General features: G+C 34.1%; 1 long non-coding RNA gene across 2 annotated transcripts; it reads left to right on the top strand.

The window, feature by feature from the left end:
- The first annotated feature begins 404 nt into the window (after positions 1–404).
- Positions 405–24,150, top strand: LOC149775852 (uncharacterized). Of its 2 annotated transcripts, XR_016416540.1 has the most exons (3): positions 405–495; positions 17,872–18,179; positions 23,175–24,150. It is a non-coding gene; the product is annotated as an uncharacterized LOC149775852 (long non-coding RNA). The 2 variants fall into 2 exon arrangements; XR_016416539.1 differs by lacking the exon at positions 23,175–24,150 and having other exon boundaries at positions 17,872–19,027.
- Positions 24,151–24,930: the final 780 nt, after the last annotated feature.

Here is a 24,930-nt window from a genome sequence, read left to right as displayed (position 1 = left end):
AATCTTGGTAATGAAGGCTATTTTTTAAAATGTGTGCGCTTTTGACATGGTGCGATGTTGTAAAAAGTTGTCGCGTTTTGAGATGGTGCAATTTTGAAATGGGGCGATCTTATGAGAAGTTGGGGCGATTTTGCAATGGTGCGAATTGACATAAATTTACAGGAAGCATTGACCGACTAAAGCAATTATACTCTTCGGTGTAACAGCGTCAGTACGGGCTGCTTTCTCTGTGTGACATATTAGGGAAAATTTGGTGTAAGAGTTCCGAGTTCGACTGACGACGGAAGAAGATTCACCTTGGCTCCTCTTGCTTATTCAAGCAGTAACACTTCGATTGTTGCTATGCAACGGCTAGTGTGCGCGCGTACACCGGAAATATATATTCGGAATATGCTAAGGAGTGGAAAGCATCCAATCGATCCATGTGGACGGCTCTTGGAAACGCATCCACTTGGTTGTAACTGGATTTGATTCCATCAGGTTAAAGACATCAGAGTAAGTATAGTATGAATTAAGCATTTAGAGTCAATATGTGCAAAAGCGTCAATATGGGCTGTTAACTGTTGGGGATATTCTTGAAAATGTGGTCCGGGAAAAGGGTTGTACCAACGCTTTAAAAAGATCGTCGACCTCTCATTTTCGGTGACATTTCCTTCACGCAAGCGTATTGCTTACCCGCCAGCTAACACAGGGGCTAGTATCGTTGCTTATAATTTATCTATCAATCTTACATGTACTATTTTTATTGATAGGTAAATTGTAAGGAGATATACGAGACCTGTGCAAGTTACTGGACATCAATCGCTTATATATGTTTAAAAAATATACTCTTATGTGATTAGTTATAACTGGAAAATGCGGAAATATTGGCGAATTCAACAAATATTTTCCACACCCGATTTATACGATTTTTTAATACTAGATTGAGTATATATTTGTCATTAGAATTTAATGGCTTGAAGTCTAAAAAGAATAAAAATCCATAAGTTCTTGTAGATCATTCTGTTTCGTCTGCTCTTTATCATAAAGTTATGATAACGAGACTTGTAATATTTAAGGCGTCATCCGTACAAATTATAGTGTTCGAAAATAATGAGTGTTCTTGTGTATTGTTCACTACAAAGAGCCCACCAGAAGGGTTTACAATTGTTCTACTTTGCTTGTGTATCTCCATTGACAGTCACAAATTCACATACATCAGAATGTACCAAATCAGATTACTTTAAGTAGGAAGAATTTTGAGGAAAAACCTGAAAGAATATAGTCTAGCATCAGCATCATAGTTGAATATTCCTCACAGAATCAGATTAATAATTACTAATATACATATAAGTGTTACATAAATGGTTAAAGGTTAAAAATGTAAAGCTTAACAATGAAATCTCTGAGAAAGACAAGAAAACCAAATATAAAGTTTAAAGAAAGCCATGACAAAGAGCCATATATTCAGGATTATAGGTGGTCCCTGTGTCTTCAGAAAGAAGAGGGGGGGTTGAAGATAGAGAAAAGGTGCTGTTTTTGCAAGGAATCTGAACCAAAGGAACCACTATATTGCATTCTTTTGGTTTTCAAAATGTGGGCATTATGTGATTTTCATAATTGCAAATACTTGACCCATTTAATGTACTTTTATAAAGAAAAAGATAATAAAGAGGAGTGGCATATATATATATATATATATATATATATATATATATATATATATATATACACACACTCTACCAGGCAAAGTGGGTAACTAAGTCACCTAAAAAATGTAAACTTCGTCTTCAGGTTGGAAAGCAAAAATGACGGCTCTGTGACTTTTTTAGAGGTACATTTGACTGACCATACTTTTTGATATGCCCCTTCATCTTAGCCAGGTTAATTCTAGTTTTGATTGTTTGCCAAATGTATTCATAAAGTCATCAGTAGATAGGCCTAGTTTTGATATCCAAACACTTGCACATTCACGGACTTGTGCTTTTATAGCTGATTAACCATTAACCCTTTCCTGAGTAAGTTATATAACAACTATCACTGCCCAATTTGCACATGTTATCCTTTGATGATAAACACATAGAAACTTGTATTTCGGAATTTTAACAGTAGGATGTAAATAGCAATTTGTGTTTTAATGACTGATTCGGTGATCTGGATATTTTAACTGCTTCTTGTACACTATTTCGTCATAAAATTAGATTGAAACTACAGTGTAAGTGAACCAGGTCTAACTGGGAAATAATGGTGGACATCGCTTATTAGATTGTCTGTTTTCTTAAATCATTGGCAAATATATTCAGAAAAATATATAATTCATTGAAAGCAAAGCCTTGGTATTATGATATTTAAGTTTAAAATACAATTATGTAAGTCAGAAATTTATGGGACACTGCTATGTTGTGGAATTCACAAGAAGTGTTGTAAGGTCAAAGTCGTTTTCTGACTCTACTCGTATTTATGAAAATATGGAGGAAAAAAGCAGTGAAGCAGATACAATTAAAACAATACCAAAAATTACTATGAGTATGTAGACAAATAAATAAACCATAAATTTGCAATCCTATCAATGGACAGTTGTAATGAAGCTATATAAATTGAGAAGTTTCATTACAGAAACCCCATTTTCTTAAAATACATCTGTGTTGTTTCAGTTGGAAATAAGTGTTGAGTTTATATGCCGACTATAATGGAGCCATGTCTGTAATTTTATGCATTTTAGTGGTGTGCATTTGCCCTCATGTACGTGGCAAAGGGTTGTTTCAGATGTGTGTGTTTTTAAATCTTTAAAAGTGTCATTAATGTGGACTTTTAAAAAGTTTAAAAAATAAATAAATTACGAAAATTTGATTTAGGGTAGTTGATCAAGCATTTTTACCAACTTGCAATTACAATAATGTAATCTGGTTAATCAGTTAAAATTTGTTACAATGTAGTTTCTGTTATTCTGTTTTAGAGTCATTTGTCCAAAACAACTCTACATGGAAAAAAAGTAGTTTTTTGCTTCACATCCACTTCTCCATGATGGCTTGACCCGTGTGTGTGTGTGTATATATATATATATATATGGGTCATGCTACCAGGCGAAGCGGGCTACTAATTCACCTAAAAAATGTACACTTCGCCTTCTTCTGTTAGGAAAGCGAAAACAACTTCACCCTATGATTGTTTTAGAGAAACGTTGAATGACCATCCTTTTTGAGATGCCACCTTGTCCAAGTTAGTACCAGCATAATGTCTTTGTTCAAGGTCAGCTGTGGGCTTTAAGCCATCAAATAGTTGATGTTAATATCAGTTGCACTGATAAACTCGTGCACATTCACAGGCATGTTTTTATAGCTGATTGACCATTAACCCTTTCCCCGAGTAGTGTTTCGAAACTTAATCTTATGTAAATAGCAATTTGTGTTTTAAGAATTTAATTGGTGACAAGAATATTTTAACTGCCGTGTGTACATTATTCTTCTTCATAAAAATCAGTTTGGAACCATAGGTGATCCTATCTTGGGGAAATAATGATGGACATCATTGAGTCCGGGAAGTACCTCTTTATTAGATTGTCTCTTTTTTAAACCATTGGGCAAATATATTTAGGAAAATATACAGTTCATAGAAAGCAGAGTCTAAATATTACGTTATTAAAAATTTAGTTTTAAATTCTATTAAGTTGGTTAGAAACATACGGGATAATGTTATGTTGTGGAATTCTCAAGATGTTGTAAAGTAAAGGTTGTATTCTGAGTTCACTCATTTTTGTGAAAATACCCTCCCCCAACAGCAAAGCAAATACTATTGAACCAATGTTTAACGTTACATCAAGTACGTAGACAAATAATAAATACTTTTATTTGCAGTCCTGTTATAACTAAGCTCCAAAGTGAATGGGTACATTAAGAAAACCCTTTCTCTAAAAATACATGCACTTGCAATGTTGATTGTGTCAATTTGGTTGAAAAAATGGTTTAGTTCATTCCTATACTGACTTTAATTCTTGAGTTTGTTGTCTATGAACAGTTACAGTAAATTTTTAAGAAATTAGGATGAACAGTATGATCTGAAACCTGTACATTTGCTCTCATGTACATGGCACAGGGGTTGTTTCAGACAAGTTTAGAACTCTTTTCAGCTGCCATTCTTATAACTTTTGGAAAGTAAAAAGAAAAATTCTTGATTAAGGGTAGTATTTTTAGGAACTTGCAATTACAATCCTGTATTCTAGTTACTCAGTTAAGATTCAATACAGATTATTGCCTCTGTTGTTCTCTTTTTAAGGCATATTGGCAAAATACACTGAACATGAATATGATAGGTTTTAAACATGCACCAAATGTGTTTAAAACATAGATAGAACCAATGTTAAATGCAAATATGCATACTGGGAAATAGAGGGCATAATTCAGATTAGAGATTGACAACAACACACACACACACACACACACACACACACACATATATATATATATATATATATATATATATATATATATATATATATATATTGCAAATCTTGCTTTTTCTACAACTACTTCCTGTTCAGCTTTCACTTCTCCCTGTTCGGTCCAAAAGGATAAGTCACTTCTCCCTGAAATATATATATATATATATATATATATATATATATATATATATATATATATATATATATATATATATATATATATATCCATCCATGTCATTTGGAAGAGTAAGAACCACATAAGACACACATTCTTGTGTAAATACATACGTATGTCTATTTTGGATGTTTCATGATTCAGTAAACATTACCTTCAGTGTACTTGAAGTTGACTGCATTGTGAACAGAATGGTTTCAAAATCCATTATGCACATATTTCTATCAAATATTCAATTTTTTATGGCTGTTGTCTCAGTTTCTTGGAGGGGTCAGGTGGATTTGTGTTTGATATACTAATGGAGATTTAGTTTATATGAAAGTGGGTAAAAAAAGCTAAATTTGTAACTATCAGTTTATGTGTATGGTACACCATACAAGGATATTCAGATTGACTCTAAAGGTTTGTTTTATTTGTGTCAGTGTATTTTTGCTTTGTTTTTGAGACCAGTCTAAGTTTATTTTAGCGTGTGTCTTATTCGTCATTAAAGTTATACTTTCTGGGTTGTAATCATAGCCATTTGTAACAAACCTGACAGCTTGCTTTTTGGAATTCTTCAGTTTCATCTTCTAAAATGTGTGAATTGTGATCCCAAACTGTACTTCCTTATTCTAAAATGTTTCTAACTAAATCCCTGTAAGCTAATTATTTCTTAATTTGTTGGCATTAGTTTACAGGTTTCGTTTTAATAGGGCTAATATACCGTTTATGTTTGGTGCATCATTCTTGAAACTGAAGGTTCCATTTCAGATCACTAGTGATTGTGTCCCATGAATATTTTATTTTTTCTATGTAATCAACTATTTTAGTAATGTGTATAATTACTTGAAATCCCCAACTTAGCCTACTTTTTGCAAAAGTTCGCCTGTCTGTGTGCAGTTCAGATTGGTCTGCCTTAGAACTGAGGCCAAAAAGTCTAAAATCCATAAACAAAATCTGATTCTGACGACAGGTGAATTTTTGCTGTAAAAATTCCCTCTGTAGTTTGTAATCTGAGTAGAAAGTCCAGATTATTTGGTATCTTTGTAGAGCTACATCTGTCTACTTTTCTGTAATACCACCCATTTTGGTGTATCTTAAATGACGTTGATGCTTCAGAACTCTGAAGTAGGGTATTATCTTCTGATGCACAAATGTCGTGCCAGGGGTTAATGAGTTAACACATTAACCCCTAGCGACCACTTTATGGGGCAGGAGGTAGTATCCTACTGCCAAGCTCTGTAGCATCATGGTCAGGCATGATACACTAAAGTGGGTGGTATTATAGAAAGGTAGACAGATGTAGCTATACAATGATACCAAATAATCTGGAATATCTAGTTGCACTACAAAATACAGATAGAAAAACCTCATTTTTTGGACGTGACTTTTTTTTACCCCAAATTCGCCTGTGGTCAGAATCCGATTTTGTGTCCGGATTTTAGACTTTTTGGTCTCAGATCTAAGGCAAACTGGTATGAACTGCAAACAGACAGATGAGCCTTTGCAAAAAGTAGGATAAGATGGGCATTTGGAATAAAGAGTGGTCTCCATACAAAACTAATGGCTCCATTTAGCACAAAAAAAAAGAAAAAAGAAGTCCAACTTTTACCCTTCTGCTCATGCGCGAGTCAAATAGCCAACGAAAATTGATGTTTCTAACACCACTAGGCAGTATGTTATTGAAAGATGACCAGGGATTTGGTGTTTTCGAGTCTATTCAGAAATAGATTTCAAAATGTGTTTCCTACTCGATTTTCAGGCAAAAATGACAAAAAGCTCCAGGGGTTAATGTGTTAAGGAAGTTTGGCTTATTTTAAAGTTGTTAAGCCAATACTGTATAAAATCAAACATATGGGTATAGTTATGGGGGCGCTCACCAGTTATTTTGAACTTTTGAGAGAGTGACGTAGGTAAGGTGAAGTTGTTTGCATTTGTAACATGCACAATGGAGATAATGTTGGCATACCTCTATGTTACTTTTATGTAATGTGGCTGACATTTCTTTGAATACTGTACTTGTGGAAATTGTACATGATCTAAGACCACGGTACAACAAAATGGATGCTCCCCTGTGCTTGACAAATTAACCAGAATTAATCAAAAGTACACTAACTTTAGCAATTACTAAAATAGGGAAAACGAATTTTGCTGAAGTAGACAATAGCATTTACTGAAAGTGCAATGAACGAAGTACAAAATATCTGAAAAGTAAAAACGTTATCCACTCATTTTTCTACAATTTACCTCTGAAGTCCAGGAAGTGAAAATGACCTTGCGGAGTTAGCAGTTTTTTTAAACAAGCACATCTTAAGTGAGCCCAAGCTGTATACTCTAGAACCTAAATTACACTCATCAATCATATATCAAAATAAAGGGAATTAAAAGTTCTTTTAACAGCACCTAAGATATACAAAGTCTTTATTATATAGCCAGTATAACCAGTGAAGAAATCATGGGAAATTCTTTTTCCTTAAAATTCTAACCCTGTGCAAAATACGAAACTTTAGAGCACCACCTTAAAGAACCAATGAAAATGTGTTGTCAACTTATAAAAAAAATCGTCATATTCTGTATTCAGTTTCAAGGATTTTGATATATTATACATGGTATTTACTTCCAAAATGACAACCACATAATTAATTTACTATACCCCTCTGAAGTAGCTTGAATGTAGTTTCATGAAGTCAAAACTGTATTCTAACGTCACTAGGAAATGCTGTAATTTGTACATGAAAGAAAGATATTCAAGAGTAAAATACATATGAATTATTTGTTTTATTTTTCAATTCCAACATTAAATGATGTATTCTGATCATTTCCCAAGTTGCATACCATACTTTAGTCATGTTTACATTGAAATCAAGAGAGAAAAGTGGGGAAAAGTCCATATAGTTTGAGACAATAGTGCAAAAATTGTCCAGCATTGGATTAATAAAAATAAGTCCTTGATGCTATAACTTCATAACAGTAGACAAAAATGTATATTTTTGGTAAATAATTACTTTTTCTTTGTTACTAGTAACCTAATTTAAATCCCTACCAATGCTTTGTATGCCAAAGAATTGAAATGAAAAGTCAGGGGGAATTAACTCCTGGTGAGACCATTCCATGGACAATGAATGTGATTGCTTATTACATACACAATTGATTACAATGAAAATGAAATAAGTTTACTGCATTATATGGTCAAACAAATTAAAAACCTCCAAACATGCAGACTTTTATACATGGGGGGGGTTTGCTTCCTAACAATTTCAAGCCCCAGCCTGACAATGATGTCACATCCTGTCTAAGATCCATCACAACCAAGAACAACTGGTAACCATGACGTCACTGATACTACATCAACCTACATTAGCTACTTCCTAAGAAAACATGGCTGCAGGAAGACCTAAGAAAAGAGCAAAGCATCCACAACCATTCACACAACACAGTCAACCATGGAACTATGGTGTACAGATAGCCAAGAGTGACCAACCAGGATCTAGGTTGCAATCTGGCTCTGCATCTCCATTAATAAAGCGGCCAAGATTAGATGTTTATGAAGAGTCACTATCATCTTGTGGCCCTAATCAAGTGCCATCCATGCTTCGTCCTGAAAAGGAGAGAAAAAATGAAGAAAACTTCATTGTTGGGTCACATGAGGAGGCAACTGGTGTGGACAACATCAATGGAAATATAATAATTAACATACAAAAACTTAATATTATATTGGAAAAGTTGCACATAATGCATGACAGAGTTGGAAGTTGCAAGCGATACAGTCCACAGATGTATGCAAGCAAAACTCAATGACTATGTGCTTTTTTGACCATTAAATGTACAAACTGCAATCTTCAGGAAGCAGAACAGGCTGCCTTTCCAGAAAAGTGCCCAGAACAGAGAAAGAGAGGCCCAGTCACGGGAAATTTAAATGAGATGTTGGCACTTTCTTGCTACAAGACCAAAGTTGGAGTGACTGACCTAAGATTTATCATATCATGTCTGAACATTCAACCTCCTTCTTCTGGCTACTTATACAAGAAACTTAATGAACTGTCTAGTACTATAATAACTGTCATTGAATCTGCTTTAGTGGCAAATCAAAAATTTGTTCATGAGGTTAATCAGTTAACATACAAAGGCATTCATGTACAGACAGACACTGCATACAACCACAGACCACAGAGTGGGGGGGAGTCTGCCACACAGAGTCTGTGGCTATAGTCATGGAACATTCCACAAGCAGAAAACTTCCCCTCTGTGTGTCCATTGCAAACAAATTATGTGGGAGGAAAAAATGCATACACTTAAACTGCAAAAAAAATCATCGCACAGAAGACTCAATGTCCTCCACAGAAACCAAATTAGCAAAGGAAAATTTAAATAAGCTTGAACTGTTAAACATACTAAAGATTGATCCTTTAACTTGTGATGCAAGCGCTCAGCTTGAAAAGACTGTCCGGGAACATTTGGCTAAGGTTCAGAGACCTATACGACAATTTACATGCTATGTGCATGCAATGCGCACACTTCAAAAACATGTTAAAAATGTACATTTAATTGGTCCCTTCCCTGGTAAGGACAAACAACTCTTTCAACAAAAATTGGCAAGTGCTATCAGGAGAAGAGTACATTTTGAGCTTGTACGCATACAACAACATTTCAGTTCTGAAGAAGCATTTATGGCAAAGGCAAAGGCAGCCATCCAAATTATTATCCAATGTTTCAGTAATAAGCATGGAAATTGTCGAAAAACATTCTTAGTCTGCCTTGCCCATTTAGCATCCTATTCATCAAAATTTCTGCCATATGGTAAACATTTAACTCTTTCTTCTGATGATATTGAAAAGCTTGAATCGGTACTAAGACATTTCGTCTCAGATGTCAAGCTAAGTAAAATTTCATGCCTTCTAAACACAAATAAATGTGAAAGCTTGCACAATAGGATTTTTACATATGCACGTAAGACATCAGTATGGAGCAGAAATTTTGATGCATCATGTCATTCAGCCGTTCATAGCTCTGTGTATGGTACAGGAAAGTCTACACTCATACTGGCCAAGTCTCGTGGAATTGTTTCTAATAAATCTGATCCAGTATTTCAGCACATGGTAGAACGAGATCAAAGAACAGTAAAAGATAGGGAGAGGAAATCGAGTCTTCAATATAAGTATAGACGCTACATCAAACGCAAACAAAAATGCAACAGAAAACTTGTACAAAATTCAATGTTTGCCAATTCAATAAATAATTTTGTAACCAGTGAACATTCATACACATTAAATCCGTTAAATTAACATTTAACCAATATTAAATTTACCTGACTATCACAGTACTCACCTCCCATAGCCCCTATGGCCTTGGCATTCACCATTGGCTTTACATGATTTTCTAGCCATGTTTACTTTTTTTGGTTCAAGTGATAAATGATCAGGATTTATACATGTTTTTGTATGGCGTCTATGCGATACCTCACACTGTTTCTACATAAAACTTTAGTCGGTGAGCCAAAACAGTCTTTCTTTTCCCACGAAAGGTTACATAAATTATTCCATAACCATGTCGGTCATGTGAGCCTGTCCAAATGTGACACTTGCTGGTGACTTGTGTATGTCGAGCTAAAGCTCTTTTAAATGTAATTAATTCTTGATCTGTTAATTTACTGTGAAATATTTGTGACATATCAAGACCATATGATGCCATAGAATTTTTTATCTGAAAATAAAAAATATATTAAACACCATGACAATGAATTTTGTTGTGTTTTATTTTACATCTTTGTCCATATTATTACCAGTTCAAAGAATAACTGATATCGTCTTTCTTGAGAAAGGTGAAATTAATGCAATATTTTTTAAAAACAAGTACACACGGAGGTTTCTAATTGCCATTAGTCAATGCCAAATTGTGTACAATGACAAGGGACCTAACTCTTCTCAAGCCTACCTGCAACCTCTTAATTAAAGCATATTTTGGAATGAAAGACACATTTAAGTTCTAAAATTTAGTGAATATAAACCAAATGAGCCAATATTAATACAAACAGTAATAAATATAACTCCACGGGTATACACCCTAATGCTCTTTATGGGGGTGCTCACCAGTTATTTTGAACTTTTGAGAGAGTGACGTAGGTAAGGTGAAGTTGTTTGCATTTGTAACATGCACAATGGAGATAATGTTGGCATACCTCTATGTTACTTTTATGTAATGTGGCTGACATTTCTTTGGATACTGTACTTGTGGAAATTGTACATGATCTAAGCACACAGTACAACAAAATGGATGCTCCCCTGTGCTTGACAAATTAACCAGAATTAATCAAAAGTACACTAACTTTAGCAATTATTAAAATAGGGAAAACGAATTTTGCTGAAGTAGAAAATAGCATTTACTGAAAAGTGCAATGAACCAAGTACAAAATATCTGAAAAGTAAAAAAAGTTATCTGCTCTTGTTTCTACAATTTACCTCTGAAGTCCAGGAAGTGAAAATGACCTTGCGGAGCTAGCAGTTTTTTAAACGAGCACATCTTAAGTGAGCCCAAGCTGTATACTCTAGAACCTAAATTACACCCATCAATCATATATCAAAATAAAGGGAATTAAAAGTTCTTTTAACAGCACCTAAGATATACAAAGTCTTTATTATATAGCCAGTATAACCAGTGAAGAAATCATGGGAAATTCTTTTTCCTTAAAATTCTAACCCTGTGAAAAATACGAAACTGTAGAGTGCCACCTATACTAACTGTACTTTGTCCTCCGTGACAGATAGTGTGAGATTCTCACAGAAATTCATATTCCAAATATGGCTTTCTGTACCATATTTGGATATTCTCTGTTAATAATTGTTGCAGGACATTGTGTATGAACAACGAAATAGGATGCCTGCATTAGTTACGGAAACCAGTATTTATTAGAAAAGCCAAAGGCTATGACAGGAAAAGTTTTTATGCTAATATTAAACTACAGTATACAGTTAATATTTATGAAAGATGTTATAAAAGAAATTGGGAGTGTATCAAAGAGAGCAAGAAGATTTTAACATTCAGATTGTTTATGGTGACCATAGTAACCATAACCAAGTCCGTAGGTGCTAAGAGTGAGGTCACTCAAAACTTGAAAGATGCTATCGTGCAGTCTAGATCAGAAAGTAAAGAGTTGCGGAGTCTGTACACAACTACATGCCATGTCAAGAAGACAATGTGATGTCACCAAAAAAGGTATGTATTACATTTTTTAAGGAAGAATTGTTAGGACTATTATGTCTCATGATCTGATAGTAGCTTCCAAGAAACACATTCATTACTAAACCTACATTGTTTGCTTACTTGGATATGCATGCATATCTTAATGTTCATAGATGTAATTATATATCAGTTAGACAGCTTTGTATATAGACAGGAGCAGCCCAAAATTTCTGTTGGGGTTCAATGATTATTCATTTTGATAACACTAGTGGTTTTAGAAGTGATACATAATGATACTTAACAGTTAGAAGTTACTTCAGTTTGAAGTACATGTAATAAGTTCTTTAAAATATAAGTAAATATATATTTGTATTTTCATTATGATTTTATTTATATATTTTTGTTTCTGGTGAAACTCTAAGTACACCTCTCCCTTGATAACTTGCATACAACAGGGTATAGAAACATCAACCACAATATGAGCTTGGATGAGAGTTAGCAATGGACCTACAAAAAATGAAGGTGGTGCAATCCTGGATAGATTTAGAGAAGACTACGTAATGGGATGGGGTGGTGGTGTGATCTTTTCATTGCAGAATTCTCATCCTGCTGGGAATAGTTGTCAGTAATCAGCTTTTCCTAATGAAGTTGTTTGCTTTTGGTGTATGCTACCTTTATTTTCAAGATATAAATTTGTGAAAGGTCATGAAAAGATATATTCAAGAGGTTTGAACAATTCACAAATGTGTCTCTATCAGTATGTCTGCAGAACATTGTGTATTACATCACTACAAAATAATATTCCTTTTGCTAAAAGAAGAGATATTTGTTTCATGCACAAATCGTCAATGTTCAAACTAGACTTTTTAAATTTTTTTATTATTGAAATATTGATCATAATTTCATTGAAAGTAATAGTGAAACTTCTGCTCATCCTTGAGCAAATCTCTTGGTGATAATTCAGTAATTTTAAGTTCACTACAAACTTTGGAACATGCATCTTGATAATGAACTGCATCTGTCAAACAAAGTTTTGAATTCAACAGTTACTCTTTTTGTTTGGTCTGCCTTTTTATCTTTTACTACAATTGTGAATGACTAGGACAATATAGTTAGTTTTATAATTATTTAGAGAATAATATGTATAACAGTGTTCAAGTGGTCAAAACACAGTTGGCAGTTAATTACAGTAGGTTCTTGCAGAAATCCTGTGAACATAGCTGTGCCAGTAGATTGACATATTTCTAATTTGAATACAAGAGGGCATATGGCATGATTACACTGAAACTGAATTATAATATCCATTTAAATCACAAATTTCACTCGATGACAAAACTTATTTCATTGCTATTTATTTCTTAAAGTATTGCCATTGGTAGCATAAGTAATATTTTCAATGATCAGAATTTTATCAAAGATTGGTTCGCTTTTTTTAGTGTACACAAAATTTGTTGGGTCAAGCAGACGTAAAATAGTATAGGACATCTTTTTATGAGTTGCAAAGTTCATGATGTTTATTCAAATTTCTGGACTCGAACCACCATATTTGATGATAGAACAAGCAATGTATACTATAGTTAACCAATTTGTATTGTGCATTTCTGTGATTTTCAATAAATAAGTGTAAATTCTGTGGGCATTTTCTAGGTGTGATGTGATCTGGATTTTTAACATAGCTTTAACAATTTTTCAGTCATATCGCTATGATGTCTGCATTGTGGCAGTTTATAGTGATGTCTAGCAACGGGGCATCATGCCGCAGACATATAGCATATGTCCCACCCAGTCACATTATCCTGAAACCAGGCTGACCAGTCCTAACACTAACCTCTTAATGATGAGCGCCAAGCGAGGCAGCTGTTAGTACCATTTTTAAAAGTCTTTGGTATGACTCGGCCGGGAATTGAACCCACGACCTCCAGCATCTGAGGCGGACGCTCTAACCACTAGGCCACCAGAGCAGTCCATTTTCTAGGAAAAATAACATGGGATCCAAGCCTCACTTTGCATCATAAGTATCTCTGATAGCTATTTGGCATGAGTTATGCAAGGAGCAGTGTAATTTGCTAGTTACTGTCCAGTAGCAGTAACCCTGCCATCTTGTCCAGTGGTCATACCTTGGATGATATTTATATCAATCAATCATACTTCATGCGGAAGGCATATAATATTTTGCTGTGTGCATGTCACTAATTTACATGTTGTGATCTCAGGGACACATAAACATATATGTTTGATGATAGTATTAAATGTTATGTATTTAATCTCAGTAATTACTAGGGGTAAAATGATTCATTGATATATCGATTCATCAATACTTTTGCTGAAATGATACACATATCGATATAAGATACTGAGAATCTATCCAAAACGATACTTACTGTATGCATGTTATTTTAGTCTTCAGCTGTCATGAATAATTAATATTAGTTGCCTTGTTATTCTGTAAAATTATAATCTGTTTGAAACAGCATTACATTGTGCAGTCACTCATGTTTATTAGCAAAAACGAAAAAGATTATTTGAGAATACCCACTTGCCATCTACACGTTAACACAGTGACATGGTTCATAATTTGCAACTCTCCCCCCCTCCCCGCCCGCTAAATATCTTAACAGGTGTACCGTTTCACCCCCAGTAATTACATTGGTAAACTACTAGGTATCAATCCACATAACTGTTCAAAAGATTACAAATTTATTTTCTGTACCATCAAATCTAGTTCTATCTCTACCCCTTATTTTGTATGGGTAAAAACTGAATTTGTTTGTAACTGTTCATGATGTAAAGATTGACAAAATGATATCTCTTGGTTTAAAGTATTTGCCTTAAACCATGCAGGAGGAGAAGTGTAAACAAAAAACAAGCTCACGGGCAGACATTGTGTATAATATTAAGTCCCACCTCATTGTTGAAAAGTGTGACTTAAAGATGGAAGCTGTAATATTATTAAACATATTCATAACTGTTGATGTACACCTATGTTGACTTTGACACTTTTTCTGTAGAAATAGATTTTCAGCCAAGAGGTGGAAGTTTGCGAAGCTGTGCACTACATATGAAGAAGACAGTACCATATAGGTACATTCCAGAAAGCTGTCAGTAAAGTATTGTATCATATTGTGCAGGAACAATTCAGTACCATAGACTGAGGTGCATTCCAGAAAGCTGTCAGTAAAGTATTGTATCATATTGTGCAGGAACAATTCAATACCATGGAGGTACATTCCAGAAAGCTGATGGTGAAGTGTTGTATCATATAGTGGAAGAACAGTTCCATACCACAGAGGTAGATTCCAGAAAGCTGTTGGTGAAGTGTTGTATCATATAGTGGAATAACAGTTCCATACCATAGAGGTACATTCCAGAAAGCTGATGGTGAAGTGTTGTATCATATAGTGGAAGAACAGTTCCATACCATAGAGGTAGATTCCAGAAAACTTAGTGAAGTGTTTTATCAGATAGTGCAAGAAGAGTAGACATAAGCCAAAGAATGTTTTATCTTGCTTTAAAGGAGGGAAACCAGAGGTTATGAGTAGTTTTGAGTGGGATGGTAGATTTGAAGAATCCTCATAGCATTGTCCTGTTCTAATGAAAATTGATTGGCACAATAACAATGCAAGAATCATGAAGGTACCTGGGATTGGCATCTTTTATCATTGAGGTAAATTATAGGTATTCTTGTGTATATAATTCTAGGAAGCCAAGGAACATGTTTATTGACCATGAGATGATCTACATCCAAATGTGACTTGCATGTTGCTAAATAAGAGATTAGATTTTCATGTAGATTGGTTCATATCCAGTACCTGCATAAATTCATGTTGTAGTCAGTAATCCTGAATCAGATAAAATTACCCACCTGCACACACCATTGTCATTTGCTTAGCATATGTGTGTCTTGTGTAGATGGCCATTACTGTATATTTTGTATCTTGTTAATATTTTTAAAAAATTTTGATATGGACTTTTCTTTTGGTCAACGTCACTGCATTTGGGTCATTTTTGTTGTACAAAAATCTGTTTTTTATTATTTTTTCTTGCATGGAAAGTTTAGTAATATACATCCACTGCTGTTATGACTTAAACTTAGAAGATGCCATAAACTTAGTAACAGAAAGAGGCAAAATCAACAAGTTTTTAAATCTTAACAAATAATTTATTCTCAGTTTTTTATGAATGAATTAAATTGAAAATAATCATAGAAAGCTCTATCACAAGCCCAGAAGAATAGTGTTCCACATGAATTCCATGCCTCAGATGTTTTGATGTACCAACAGCCTTGAATGTGCTAAAGTGCAAGCAGTCTTGATGTATCACAATGGCGTTGTCCAAAACTTCTTTGACTGATTTCACAATAATCATGCAGTGTTGCTTTAGTCCAGTCACATGAGGACTTTTAAATTCTGATAAATAATTTAAATGAATGATATAACTGAAAATAAATCTAAACACAACATAAGTACATCTGCAGGCTGATAATAAAACAAGAACATAGGAAAATAGTAATTAGGTATCAGTTGTTCAGCTTTGTCCTTATATACATCTCATGAATGTATAATGACTAAGACTTCCATGACTTATGTTGCAACACAATGAACCTAATTTAATCATCCAGTGGGAAATTACCCCAAACTTGTCAGTGGGTTCAATAATGAAACTGAATTGAAAACTTGTAAACACCTCTTTATAGCTTATTGCAATCTACAGTCATGCACCAAAATGTTAAGGACACAATGTACATAACACTGCATTGTCTTTAGAGTCAAAATGTTGTACAAGAATTGTTCATTTTAGTCATTTGTATTATACTAGGTTGGACTGGTACTCTAAAATTGTTCGATATATATTTCTCTTTGCCTACAGAGGATAGTGAAGACATAGTTATCAAGTTTCTGGCAGTGTTGTCATAATAATAATAATAATAATATAAATGACTTTATTTCAAGAAGAAGCTCATTCCATCAGGCATTCTACAATAACACACACACACACACACACACACACACATACACATATTATGCACTTTTTACAAGATGTATCTTTTGACAACAAACAAATTGATCTACTGCTACAATAAAATACGTACAAGGCTTCCAGGTTGAGTACATACAGGTAGAACCAGTTATAATGCAATGCTCTGTGGTCCAAAGAATAACATGGTGATATAAGCGGGATGGTGTTAACAAACTTTTCGAAAAACTTCCCCATTGAAATTTCATTGTCATTAGTTTTAACTAACCTCATGATCATATAATGTTTGTTTTCTGGGTTTCATCAGACATCAAATTTACTTAAGTTCTGAATTGTATACATGCCAAAGTGGCAGAAACGGTGCATGGTGAAGTTAAGGAAACAATAAACACAGTGCTGGGATTAAAAGTCTGCTAGGGATACTAATAATCAGCTTTTTTGAGAGCACATATTTAGGATGCTAAAAGAGAGGTCACCTTAAATTAAAAAAATGTGAGCCATGCTGCCATTGTGTTATAAGTGGAATCATATTATAACAAAGGTTTTACCTGTACCGGATTCATACAAATCGTAATACCAAACATGGAATTGTCTGCCTTGTCATGGGCATCACATTTCTAGCAGTGTTGTCATTGGAATTGTCTTGCCTTGTAAATGACATCACATTTCTAGCAGTGTTGACTTTGGAATTGTGTGCTTGTAATGGGCATAACATGGTGTCAGTGTTGTCATTGGAATTGTCTGCCTTATCGTGGGCATCAGTAGTTACTTCCGTTTCTCTGAATACTGCATTTTCATTTGTCTAGTTTCATGACTGTTGATGAAACAGAACTGAGTAGGTACATTTATCTGATGAGTACTCTTTGTAAAAGTAGGTTGCAGTTATTTACTTTTCACATTGCATATTTTTGCAGAGTCTTTAAACCTTATGAAGGCATTAGTTTTGAGAATTAATGTCCATACATACACAAAAGAGGTCATTGTTGTGAGGCTTCCAGGATTTAGTGCCTATCTTATGTGTAAAACTATGTATTTTGCACCATCCATGAAGGGAGACACAGCATGCCACAGACTTCTTGATAGTTGTGCTTACCTTTAGAACAAAGACATCAGTACAGAACCTTACTATTTTAATTATTGTTTATTGAAGGGCAGCACTGGATGGTGCAAGTAAAGATCATGAGGAAGTATTCCAATGGAAAATAGAAGACATTTTGTCCATGGGAAATAGAAGACAATTTGTCCAAGGAAAATAGAAGACATTTTGTCCATGGAAAATAGAAGACATTTTGTCCATGGAAACAGCTACAGATATTGCAGACAGTGATGTTTGTCCTTCATTCTCTACATAATGCGTGCTACCAACAAAGCATGAGCAACAAGAACAACATTATGGACAATTTTGTGAACAATAAGGAGACAGTGAACATGATGTTTTGAGCCATTCAATTCATAACGGTATGACCTGTCATTCATTCTTGAATATACATTAGTCCTTCATTATGATGCACTTTTTATTATAGTAATGAGGTCACCTTAAAATATTAGTAAAATGATATACCTCTGTTACACATCAATACAATTTGTAATGCATACCTAGTATGTAATATATTATTGATGCAGATTATATCAACCTGATGGTCTTTTTGTCTTTAGATGGTCTGTCATTAGTATAGAGTGGTGATGTATCTGTTGACATACTGGTTGTATTACCAGTATGCAGATTACATTTACAGAAAGGCTTAAAATCTGTACATATGCTATTCTCATCCTTGACAAAAAGTTTAAAAAATACTTGAAAGACTATCTGTTGTAATTGATATTAATTCATCCATTTTGGCCATTTCATGCTGCTACATTTGATCTGGCGCAGGACTGATTTGGTCACCACACCCTTCATTTTGCACTTCTTGAATGCTTTAAAACATCTTATTACCAATTTCATGCCTTTACTTTAATTTGGAAGGCATTACAGTGTTAACTGCGCAGAGATGACAAACAATCAGAACCTTCATGTTGTCCTTTCTGTATGTTTGAAAAAACTGCCACAGCAACTAGTTTCTGTCAGTGAAAAAGGAAATTATAGACAACACCCACTCCCCTTCTAGAAATTAACAGGGTGACTATAATTTGTGCAGTTTGGAATCTGTCCTCTTAATGAATCTGTGCTAATTTTATTTTATCCTGTCAGCATGCTCAGTTGCTGATTAGATATATCTTTGTGAATGGATACATTCAACACATTCTAAACTTGTTCCCCATGTATGATTTAAGATCTTTGCAAATAATAGCAACTTTTTCAAGACTTTTCTGTGTTGTTTTCTATGTTTGAAGTTTGGATGCCAGTACTTCTACATGTAGTGCGTCATGCAGTGAATACACTACAGTTCTGATTGATGGTTTTACCCAGGACTTAAGCAAACAATGACCACCAATCAAACTTACATATAACATATTTCACTGCTTGACACACCGGAAGTGTAGCCTTCAGTTCGTTCTTAGTAGACAAGATCAAAAGCACGTGTTGCTTTACACTGGTATATGCTGGTTTTTACCTATAAAATTTGCCTCTTTTCTGGAAAAAAGATGAGGCTTTGTAGTCATGTACAGACAAACTGTAAACCATGTTTTAAGGCTTAAAAGTTAACTGACTTAACATCAGAGTGTTCTTTAAGAAGATGATTTATTCTTTTTATACACTTGCAGTTCCATAAACCTTCCAACTGATCTGTGATTGTTGGCAATAACACAGCACTAGGAGAGTTTGTTTATCTCTTTGATGGGTTGCAAGGGATGGATATTTGATTGGTTGCAAGGGTTGGATATTTGATGGGCTGCACGGGTTGGATATTTGATGGGTGATATTTGATTCAGTGTCTCTTTGATGGGTTGCAAGGGTTTGATATTTGATGGATTGCAAGTGTTTGATATTTAATGGATTGCAAGGGTTGGATATTTGATGGGTTGCAAGGGTTGGATATTTGATTCATTGTCTCTTTGATGGGTTGCAAGGGTTGGATAGATTCAGTGTCTCTTTGATGGGTTGCAAGGGTTTGATATTTGATGGGTTGCAAGGGTTTGATATTTGATTCAAGATGTAACAATACAAATTAAAGCACTCCTTTCAGTTTCATAGACATTAATCCAAGCAATCACTTTCTGCCTCTTTCCAATGGCATTGAAGAATCTTGAATATCGAGGTATTTCTTTGTTACAAAGTCTATTTTGTTTCATATAGCATTGGTGCTTTTATTTATTCATGTTCAAAACAAGGTAATAACCACATGTTTATTTGCTGACCTGATAATTTACTGAGTTACAGATAGGATAAAATTGCGATGCTCTGTTCAGGAAACTTTAATTATGAATGCAGCTTCTGTAAAGGTAAAAAAATTCATTCATCTCATTTTCTTACTCTAAAGTATTGTTTAATACATAATTTCATCAACTGTGTGCAAGTGATAAACCATGCATTGATGAGTCTGTTTCATTAGCATTTGTACTGGTAAAATTTGGTCATGTACCGACCTTTTCCTTCCTTGCTGGTACAGAAATGCTGAAAGCAGCAAGGAAACTTGAAATAAAAGTATATATAAAATGATCCACACTTAACGTGCCTTTGAGATAAAATAATGAGCATATAATTGGCAACTGTTTTAAATGTGGCATGGGATATACAACTTTCTGTTTGGCAGTTCAGAAATTCCTGTTTGAAATGTGGCATTGAGTATATGACTTTCTGTTTGGCAGTCCAGAAATTCCTGTTTGAAATGTGGCATGGGGTATATGACTTTCTGTTTGGCAGTCCAGAAATTCCTGTTTGAAATGTGGCATGGGGTTTATGACTTTCTGTTTGGCAGTCCAGAAATTCCTGTTTGAAATGTGGCATGGGGTATATGACTTTCTGCTTGGCAGTCCATGCAATTTGGTATGATATCTTTAAGTCAGAAGTTTCTGGTTGACAACTTTAGGCAATATCATTGGCAAGACCCATACAATGATTCAATGGTAATGGTTTAATCTGCCAGAAGTATCAGCTGCATATATGTATTATGTTAGGGATGATTCTGCTATAATAATTAAGGCTGCCTGTTGGTCCCTGTTTTCATTGGCAGCCTGAGCAGTTTTATTTTAAAATGTGCCAAACTGAGGGCATTTTTGATGGCCAAAGGGCTGCACCAAAGCTACATCTCTTGACACCTTGTGATGTCAGTCATTTTGTGGGCCACATGATACAGTTTGGCAGGCTGCATGCACCCCATGGGCTTCATGTTTGAGTTCCCTGGTACAGATCACTTAGCACTGATGTTCTCTGATTTGCTTAATTTTAAAAAATCTCTTGAGATTCATCTGCCATGGTAAACGTATACCTGGAGTCACCTGGTCTAGCATTTGAATGGATGCATTTTTAATGAAGTGAACAATGCTTTTTTATGACATTCTGTTTCGTACATTTTTATAGACAAAGGGTTTTAGTATTCATATTTTGGCTTGCTGAAGTATGTCTTCTGGATAAAGATGTAGTCATACAAATGGTTGTGGGACTCTGTATTTTTGTTTATACTTATGGCCCTGGGTTTACATGTATAAATAGCAATGTGATGTTTTATTGTTAGGTCTAGGTAAATAATAATGTGATTTTTTGTTAGGACTAGGTAAATAATGCTCATCTCCTGTGAAATAGATATATATATATATAGTTAATGTATGAAACTTGCTTCTTGAAGTCGGTTCAGTCTGAATGAATAAACAGCTTCTTGAAATATTTCTACTTGAGAACAATAATTTTAATAAAACAATAATAAAAATAAGGATTATAATACAATCAATAAAGTAAATCAATTAATAACTGAAGAGCTGTTTTCATTGTTTTGCAGATTAATAGGTATCATTGTCATGTGGAACTCTTATTTTTATCTTTTACAAAGTGACGCCTGAACATGAATGTCAGAATTAAAAACTGATGCAATCCTAGGTGTTAAAATTCCTCAAAATGACGTTTTCATGATACAAAAGTCCTAATTGTAGAGATGGGGCCCCATACCTGGAATTGTCCATGTATGAAATCATGATCTGATTGCAATTTTACCATGTGTCTTTTATTGCCTACTGAATCAGTTGTATTGAAGAAAAATGAATCTTGAAATTGATAGGGAAGCTCTATATCCTTGTGCTTTTATTAGTAATTTCTACCACTCCTTTGCACATTACTCCAGTTCACCTGTCCCCAGTTCATGGATCAAGCTTTTGAACTATATCGCATATATACAAAGCACCCTCAATCATATTCAAGTTTCAAATTTCAATTTCATACAAAGTTACTATTTCACAATATTAGGGAGAAACCATTTAATTTTACAGATGTGGCAGTGGTGTACTAAGAGCAAATGTGGTGAGGGTCTCCCCCTCCATTAATACACTACTGGGGTGGGGTGGGCTTGGAGTTGTTTGAGGATTAACATCTTGTCCTCAATTCTGATTACTAAAATATATTCTTGCTCTTATGTATAGAAAATAAAATAACATTATGTCATTATATTGCTTGAAAAATATACTCTTGAGGTAAGAGAAAAAAAGTCTTGAGAAAATCATAGACCATCAATAGAAAATTAAATGCTTGGTCCCTTACACTTGGTCATAAGTGTAGTCAGAGATTAGCAAAGGTAGCATAATCCCTGTAATTTCGTACTGAAAGAAAATCTTGGCCTCTTTTAATATCAAAATTTAAGTGTCTTGTCCTCTTCCATTCAAATTATGTTGGGTTTACAGTGCACTTACAGTGTTGAGTTTAACCCACATTTCATCACTGTATCATTAGTTTGTGCCATTGTAACTACACCATACATTAATAACGTGACAGAATATCGTATAATTTCATTTTGGGTTAAGCCCATATATAAAGTCATTTCCTGTACAGCTTTTAGTAGTTGCTTTGTTTTAGAGCTAAAAAGCTTCATAAGATGAGGAAGAGGAGGAGGGTGGTAAGATGAAGCTTGTGCATTCATTTATTTTCATGGGTATTATTTTTATGGCTTTGTGAATAAAGTAACATTTTCATTGTTACATAAATTTTGGATTGTAAAAGGATTCATGTTTGTTTACCGAATAATCATTGTTGCCTTTATCTTTAAGTCAGTGACTTGCAGCAACCATGAAATCCATGACAATTGGAACACAACAAAAAATAGGAAATTCGCAATCTGATGTTGACTTGTACATTAATTTTACTTTTATATACCTATAATTATTCATCTGTATAAGTACCTTGAATTCATGAATTTGCATAATAATGTCTGGCAGCAAGTTTTTCCTCTCACTTTTCAGCCTCTTGAGTAAGATTAATAAGGGACACTTTGCCAGTCATTAAAATTATAAGCAGTTTTTCATAAACTGATTATAAAGTACTACAAATTTAAGAGACTCTTTGCATCTGGTTCTTTATATAAATTTCAGGGGAGAAGGATCGTCATCAGAAGAGGCATTTTTCATCCCATTTTTGCAGGTCTTGGAGAACTAATATCTGATTGTCAGCAACAATGGTTGCACTTACTGCGAAAGGTTGATCAACCCAGAAATGAAAAATTATGAGATAACCATGTTTCAATCAAATCCAGTTGTTGTGAGATCACCAAACTGATCCGACATTAATATATGAGTCACTGTGTACAACACAATGCAGCGATTTACTTCATTTCCTTATGGTTAATTTAGTATTTGTCATAGCAAAAGGAACATCTCCCTTGACATGAAATTTGTTGTGCAATATATCAGATTGTGCTAAAGTGTACTCTGCCTTTGTTAAACACTTTGAGGAGAAACTACATTATTTGACTGGTCTCACAGTAAAACTTATGATGTTGAAAAAGACAAAACAGGAAGTGACATGAACAGTGATGGTCACATCACATTCTTAACTGCAGCAATGCAGCTGGAATGGTAGTAAAGTTTAAAACACAAACAACATAGTAATGTACAGTTTGGTTTGCCAAGAGAAATGGACAGCTTTGTGCAGCAAATGGCAAGAGCAGAAAGGGATTAAAGTTTCTCCAAGGAATTGATAATTCATAAAGTACATAGAAGACATTTAAAATTTTTTGAAAGTGATCATGTGTAACCCATAAAGAACAATATAGATTGTGGACTCAAAGTACTCTGAACCGTATTGATGTAAACCAGTAGATATCAGTCAAGGTCGTAATTGTTGCAATGTGTGAAAAGAATCATACAGAATACATGGACTGGCCGATAACTTGATACTAGACATAGTGAATAAATGCAGCATTCATATACTGACAGATTAATTGATAATAGACATAGAGAATAAATGCAATGGACATGGACTGACATAAATTGATAGTAGACGTAGTGAATAAATGTAATGCACATAAACTGACAGATAAATTGATAATAGACGTAGTGAATAAATGTAATGCACATAAACTGACAGATAAATTGATAATAGACGTAGTGAATAAATGTAATGCACATAAACTGACAGATAAATTGATAATAGACGTAGTGAATAAATGTAATGCACATAAACTGACAGATAAATTGATAGTAGACGTAGTGAATAAATGCAGTGTACATGGACTGACAGATAAATTGATAATAGACATAGTGAATAAATGTAATGCACATAAACTGACAGATAAATTGATAATAGACATAGTGAATAAATGCAGTGTACATGGACTGACAGATAAATTGATAATAGACATAGTGAATAAATGTAATGCACATAAACTGACAGATAAATTGATAATAGACATAGTGAATAAATGCAATGCACATAAACTGACAGATAAATTCATAATAGACGTAGTGAATAAATGTAATGCACATAAACTGACAGATAAATTGATAGTAGACGTAGTGAATAAATGTAATGCACATAAACTGACAGATAAATTGATAGTAGACGTAGTGAATAAATGCAGTGTACATGGACTGACAGATAAATTGATAATAGACATAGAGAATAAATGCAATGGACATGGACTGACATAAATTGATAGTAGACATAGTGAATAAATGTAATGCACATAAACTGACAGATAAATTGATAATAGACGTAGTGAATAAATGTAATGCACATAAACTGACAGATAAATTGATAATAGACGTAGTGAATAAATGTAATGCACATAAACTGACAGATAAATTGATAATAGACGTAGTGAATAAATGCAGTGTACATGGACTGACA

This window comes from Sinohyriopsis cumingii, chromosome 19 (genome assembly GCF_028554795.1).
Source record: "Sinohyriopsis cumingii isolate HCF-2022 chromosome 19, ASM2855479v2, whole genome shotgun sequence".
Classification (NCBI taxonomy): Eukaryota; Metazoa; Mollusca; class Bivalvia; order Unionida; family Unionidae; genus Sinohyriopsis; species Sinohyriopsis cumingii.
This window is presented reverse-complemented; position numbering and strand designations above follow the sequence as displayed.